The sequence below is a fragment of the Pteropus medius genome, unplaced genomic scaffold (genome assembly GCF_902729225.1).
Source record: "Pteropus medius unplaced genomic scaffold, Ma_sr-lr_union100, whole genome shotgun sequence".
NCBI lineage: Eukaryota > Metazoa > Chordata > Mammalia > Chiroptera > Pteropodidae > Pteropus > Pteropus medius.
Window position 1 is genome coordinate 8,676,902 of NW_024355008.1, and position 7,382 is coordinate 8,684,283.

The 7,382-nt window shown below is 35.1% G+C and overlaps 1 pseudogene; it reads left to right on the forward strand.

Annotated features, from left to right (window-relative positions):
* Window positions 1-2,455: 2,455 nt before the first annotated feature.
* On the forward strand, window positions 2,456-2,574 carry LOC120598270 (uncharacterized; annotated as a pseudogene).
* Window positions 2,575-7,382: the final 4,808 nt, after the last annotated feature.

Here is a 7,382-nt window from a genome sequence, read left to right on the forward strand (position 1 = left end):
GTGGTGCCATTTTCGCTTCGGTATCTCTTTTCTCATACTAAATTATGAGTCTGATACCCTTTAAGGGAGGCTTTCTTAGAAATCTGTGTGTCGACAGTATTTAGAACCTGACACTGAGGTGTTCTGAAGGAAGGAAAGAAAGGGGTGGAGAGGAAGGGAGGATTCTTATGTGCTCACTCCAGAACCTAGGTATGCTTTTACAAAAATCGTATCGTAGTGTACCATATTTGTTTCCTTTTTAATAGTTTTTCTATTGTGGTAAAATATACATTGCATAAAATTGCCCCATTTAACTATTTCACTGGCATTAAGTATATTCTCATTGTTTTCTAATCATCACTACTATCCGTCTTCAGAACTTTTTCATCATCTCACAGTGAAATTTTGTGCCCATTAAACAATAAATCCCTATGTTCTCCTCCCCTAAGCTCCTTCTAACCATTATTCTATTTTCTGTCTCTATTAATTTGACTACTCTAGGTACTTCATATAACTGAAATCATGCAATATTCTTTTAGCAATGGCTTACTTTACTTAGCATAATGTCTTCAAGGCTTATTCATGTTGTAGCATATATTAGAATTCCATTCTTTTTTATGGATATTCCATTGTATGTGTATGTTACATTTTGTTTAGTCATTCATCTGTCAATGAACATTTGTTATGTTTTCACCTTTGGCTATTATGAATAATCCTATGTTCATTTCTTTTGTGTGTATATCTAGAAGTGGAATTACTGGTTCATATTTTAATTCTGTTTAATTTTTTTAGAAAACATCATACTTTTTTTTTTTTTTTGCAGCTACACGTTTACCTTCCATCAGCAATGCACAAGGGTTCTAATGTTTCCACATCCTCACCATCATGTGTTGTTTTCTGTTTTTTTGATATTAGCCATTCTAATGGGCGTGAAGTAGCATATTTGTTTTATATATTTAATTCACTTTGTAATATGTCAAACTTTGGAAAACATGTCATTAAGTATTTCTAAATGAGACAGTTTTCCTTCGTGGTCAATAGTCCATCATATAGCTACACGTTATGTATTTAATTATTTGTTGCTTGATATGTATATTATGTACATTCTAGGTTCTGTTCTTATTTTTTCCAACCTGAAATCTGGTTTTGTAAGAAAGTTTATTGTTCTCTTTTTTTTGTTCCAAGGAATGAGTGGTATATGTGTGTGGGTATGTCTGTGAGTATGTGTCTGTGTGGTTGTATGTTTGGCAGGTGTAGGGTGGATGGTGGTTGCAGCAATTTTGGCTACTTGCTTCAGTCTTCCTTAAAATGTTAATATTTGGGGATTTTAAAAATACACATTTTATGATGAAAGTATTATCTTTCATACAAAATTTCCATTGTTTTTATTTTTAAGTTATAAATGTTCAGTTTAGCTTTTTCCTGGTTTAGGCTTGCACTACCCTCTTATTCTGCTTACATTTTTGCAATGGTTCCTCTGAAAATTTCTGCTTCTAGAAGGGAAGAAAGGATTATGAAAAAAGAAAAAAAGAACTAAAAGATTTATTGTGAACATGTGTTTTTATTTATAATGTATATAAGTTGCCTGGCACAATGCAGCAACTCAATAAACATTAACTTCTGGGCTTCCCTGAGAAAGTGAAGAAAACATGAATAGATTGTAAAAGCAAGATTCTAGTTTGATGATTTCAAACTAGAATGCTTTTTTTAAAGATTAAAAAAACTTTAAGAATCCCCACATATAGAACCTTTGAAGGAATAGCAATAATCAAAAAAGATTCTTGGGATTCAGAGGATTGAGACTTTGACTTCTCATCTGGTTTTGCCATTTATATTCTTTCCCGCTTCTCTATTTCTTTGTCTAACATGTGGTTTGCTGTCACCTTAGTAGAGACTGTATAAGGACAAGTTCATGACTATAAAGCAGTGTCTAGCTCTTATTGGGTTTTCTCTTATAGTTTACTGCTTCCACAAGTGATTGAAGTCTGTGGCTGGTCACAGGGATTCTTCAAGGTTTTTGAGATGTCATTTACTCAGCTAGGGAGGTTTTTGTATTTCTCACTTATTCTGGCTGTTTATGTCACCTCATTGCTGGAGCATGTCTTTTTCTATCCATTAGCATAAAGGTGTTCAGAGTTAATGATGAGTAAATAATATAAATTTTATGCTTTTTACAGATTATTACCTTTCTCTTGCATCTAAGATGGGACAGTCTGATTGTACTCACAACTGTTATTTGAACACATTTTAAAAATTGCTTTGGTCATTATTTCAGGCACTTATGAAGTTGTTCTCCAAGAATTCTGCCAAAAGCATATGCATTTAGAATCACGGCAGTGCTTCCAGGCATTCTCCTATTTGAGAAAAACGTGAATATCTGCCAAGGTTCGGTGGACAGTTTTGGAAAAGTAATAATCACTCTGTTTCTATCAATCTTATGGAAGTCCACTATTTAATTCTTTGGTCAGAAGCTATCACTTACAAGCAATGCCATCCTGAATGTGCCCGATCTCGTCTGATCTCAGAAGTTAAGCAGGGTCGGGCCTGGTTAGTACTTGGATGGGAGACACCTAGGAAAACCAGGTGCTATAGGTGTTAAAAAAAAAAAAAAGAAGCTATCACTTACAGAAGACTCAGATAATCTCTTAACATGAAAAGCTACTTCTTAACTAAGCTGTCCCATTCAGTAAGATCCTATTTGCATGAGAAGACTTAGGTTTATGGTTTTCTCTGCATTGTTTATACTGCTCTATTAGGAAAACATTATGGTAATGTGATTGAGCAGTGATTTTGACTTTACGTAAAACTGGGTCAGATCCTGGCTTTGCTATCTTTAAACTATGTGACGTCAGCCAAAGCTCTTAAGCAGTTTGAGCTTCAACTTCATCTGTACAGTCCTTAACTCAGTGTCATATTGCCAGCTAGGTGACCAGACCTTAGACACAGATGGCTATATAGTAAACTCGTTATGGCTTGATTATTAAAACTAACTTTTAAATTTTCTCTGAAAAATTGTTCTATACTTTCTCAAGTGATTTCAGTTCTATACTAGAAGTAAATCCCTATAGCTTCAAGTACATGTTCAATAATAGCCTGTGTCTTTCAGGTAGGAAAGTTGACCCAAAACACCCATGAGGGAAATCGTGGGTCCTGTGCTGCAGCTGCTTCTCATAATCGTGTTGGGTTATGTCGAAACACCCATATTCTCTTACAAAGTCTCTGCTGCAATTAAGGCCACATATTCAGAAGAGTGCTCATTTGAGAAGAGTACTGATAGTAGTTATGGAATTGGATTTTTCATTTTATGAAGCCAATTTGTCCATGACAACAATTGATTGAACTAGGACCTGTCTCAGAAGCTTCACATTTTGAATCATTGAACCACATTTGATTGAACCATTGCTTTCTGAGAGCTGTTGCCTTTGTTATAAGTTTAGCTGCACAGAAAAGACCAGATTCAGAAAAGTGATTAGAGTTCATGAATTCAGGGAGGCCACAAAAGGATTCTGACTGAGCTCTCTTTATTGTTCTTGACGAGCTGCTGGGTTTCAGCGGCTTAGGATATTACAATAGTTCCCTCTTATCCACGGGAGATGTGTTCCAAGACTCCCAGTGGGTGCCTGAAACCGCAGATAGTACCAAACCCTATATATTAAGTATATAATAAAACCTATGATAAAGTTTAATTTATACGTTAGGTATAGAAAAAAATTAATAACAATAACTAATAATAAAGTAGAACAATTATTATAATATACTGTAATAAAAGTTATTTGGATGTGGTCTCTCTCAGCAAATTAGCATAGATTTTTCTTTTTCCTTCACAATTTCACATATAGAAGATTTGCTTTTACTGTGATCTTAGCAACCTCGGCATAAAGATTTTTTTTCTTTTTTTAAGTTGAGAACTTTCGCCTTTTCACTTAAAGGAAGTACTTTATGGCTTTCTTTGGCATACCCGAATTGCCAGCATACTTTTGCGTTTTAGGGCCATTATTAAGTAAAGTAAGGGTAACTTGAATACAAACACCGAGATACCATGACAATAGACCTGATAACCGAGCTGGTTACTAAGTGACTATGAGCTGGTAGGTAGCAGGTAGTGTATACAGCATGGATGATTCACATGCAGGTGGGACAGAGTGGGATTGTGCAAGATGTCATCGCACTGCTCAGAATGGCGTGCAATTTAAAACTTATGAATTGTTTATTTCTGGAATTTTCCATTTAATATTTTCAGACCACAGGTAACTGAATCCGTAGAAAGTGAAACCACAATAAAGAGGGGGACTACTGTATGTGGTTTCTCAGACTACGTAAAACTAGATGAATTATAACATTATATTAGTCAGATGAGAGGATTAACCATATTCTTTTTTGATATTTTATTTTCATTTTCAGTTTGTCCATTTCTAGATAAAATCTTTTAATCATAAGAAAGAATTTGAATTCTTTTAAAGAAGTGAAATAGAAGGATCCAAAACCAGAAACCATAAACAAAGATACTCTCTTGTACTTTGTTGATTCTGACCAAAAGCAACAAACAAACAACCAAACAAAAACCAAATTACCAATAAACACAGGTATTTATTGAATTACTACTCTCTAAGATTAAAAGACAGTGGGATCTCAACAGACAGTCTTCCTAACTCATTGCCAAGATGGCTTAGTCTCTCGGGTGTATTAATGGGCCTCATCTGTGAGTTTTTGTTCATTTTACATATATATGGCTGATCACATAATGACTGATCAGTAACTGTTAGCTATTGTTGTTGTTAGTTGTACCTTTATTGAATCTTCTCAGCATGACATAGGTGTACTATTATTAACTCCAGCTAACACGTGAGCACTGAGACTTTAAGTTAAATAACTGGCCTGCTGAATAACTCCGTGAGTAAATGGGCAAGCCGAAATATAATGCCAACTCTTTATTGTCATCAGTGTTTATTTCGTGTATTTTGAAGCTCTCTTATTAACTAGATAAGATTTAGTATTGTTATGTCTGCTTCATATAGTAACATCTTTATCACTATAAAATGTCCTATATTTATTCTTTATTATGAAATCTACTTTTTCTGATAAAAATATAGACACTTCAGCTTTTTCTTTCTTTCCTTCTTTCCTCCTCTCTCTCTCTCTTCTTTCCTTTTCCTTCCTTTCTACTGTTCTAACATTTTTTGTTTTAACAATTCTTTTCTGTTCAGAAAACTCCATTTAGCCAGTTTTTTAGGATCATTCTTCTGTTGATGAATTCTCTTAGTTTTTTTTCATCTGAGAATGTTTTCTTCATTTCACTTCTGAAGGATATTTTTTGTTGCATAAAGAACTATGGGTTTGAAGTCCTTCCATTTCAGCCCTTGAAAAATGTTGTACCACTTACTTCCGGCATCCATGGTTTCTGATGAGAAATGTGGTGCTACATGAATTATGTTTCCCTTATGGGTAAGGTGTCGTTTCCTTCCCCTTGCTTCCAAGATTTCTTCTTTGTCTTTAGTTTTCACAGTTTAATTATGATGTGCTTAGGTGCAGATTTATTCAGGCTTATTTTGTTTGGGCTGTGCTCAACTACTTAAATTTGCAAGCTTATTTTCTCTTGACAAATTTGAAAAAAAATTCAACCACCATTGGCATTTGTTGATTATTTTTTCTCATTCTAGTTGAGAATTTCCTCATTTTTGTATGACAGGTGATTTTAAATTTTGTATTGAATCTGACCATTTTGATTATTATGTTGTGAGACTTTGGATCTCATTTAAAGTTTTAGTATAGCAGACATCCTCTAACACCACTCATTAGTGTCAGGTGGAAGTAAAAGTCCAGGCTACCCACTTGATTCCCATTAACATGTGTGTGGGGAGAGGTGCTCTTTGTTACTGCTGGATGAGGGTGGAGAACTAGGCTCTCTATTATGCATCCACTAATACCACTCTGGCTGGGAGTGGGAGGGGTACCTCATTATTGCTCCCCACATGGCATCTCTGATACTGTCAGAGGGTGATGCCGGTTACTACTAGGTGTTGGCAAAAGACCTGACTTTCCACTAGACCTAATCTGATACCAACTCAGCAGGAAAAGAAAAGGACACCTTAGTATCTCTGGGTGGGGCTGGAAGACCAGGTTTCCTATGTGGTCTCCAGTGATCTCATGGGAAGGGACGCCTTGTTACCACTCAGTTCTGATATAAGTCCCATCTTCTTTCTTAGTCATCACTGACACCTCCGTGACAGAGAAATTACAGTGACATTTATAGGCTGGTGAGCATATAATAGTTTCTTCACTTGGCTTTTGATGGCAGAGGTGTGGACGGCAGAGGTATAGTTTATCTGTACTATTTGGCTGGAGTAAAGTGGTTATTATCTAATTTTTAAAAATATATATCTTTGTAAGTTGCCCCTTTCCTGGATCTTTGGCTGGATTGGGAAGTCTTTCTGTGGGGGCCTTTATGTTTTGGTCTGTGACCGTTGGTATTTCTTGTTTGCCTGCTGCTTCAGTATCCAGTCTGGGATAGAAGAGGCAAAAAGAAAACTCAGGAACTCATTGCTCAAGAAGATTCATGCCTCCAGTTGCTGAAATATTTCTTTGATTCTAATGTACAAATTGGCTTGCTTCAGTGCTTTTTCTTCCCTAAGGTCTTAGGTTTTAGCATTCTCAGGTTATCTAGGTCAATTGCCATTTTCCATCTGCTTTCCAATTTCCCAAAATATTCTGTTTAGCATCTCTTCTCATTATGACTTTGTCCTTATGGATTCATTCCTAAAATAACTTAATTTTATTTTATTAGATTTTTGTGAATGATATACATTTTATTTTTAAGGATCTGTTTTAAAGTGCAATTCTTCAAAAGTATTTTATTTGAGGTTTTAATTTAAATTATCTTAAAACCACTCTCTCCATGCCAAAGGCCCCATAGCAATATATTAGCAAGGGATTAGTAGGAGATAGAAACCACACAAGTTATTTTATTATTTATTTATTTTTAATTTTTTAATTAATTGATATTTATCGTTTACCAACTATGTACGAAATATATTTTGCAATCTTTTAAGAAAAAATTAGGCCATTTCTGGCCAGTTTTTTTTTTAAATTAAGTTTATTGGGGTAACATTGGTTAATACAATTACATAATTTTCAGGTGTACATTATAATTCGACATCTATATATTTTATTGTGTGTTTACCACCCAAAGTCAAGTTTCCTTCAGCTACCATATATTTGATCCCCTTTACCCACTTCACCCTCCCCCTACCGCCTTATATTTGGTCCCCTTTACCCTGTCTACCTTTCTCCTCCTCTCCAACCCCCTACCCTCTGGTAACCACTAGTCCATTATCCATGTTCCTCAGTCTCTGTTTGTCCTGTTCATTTGTTGCTTTTAGGTTTATATCCCACAAATAAGTAATATC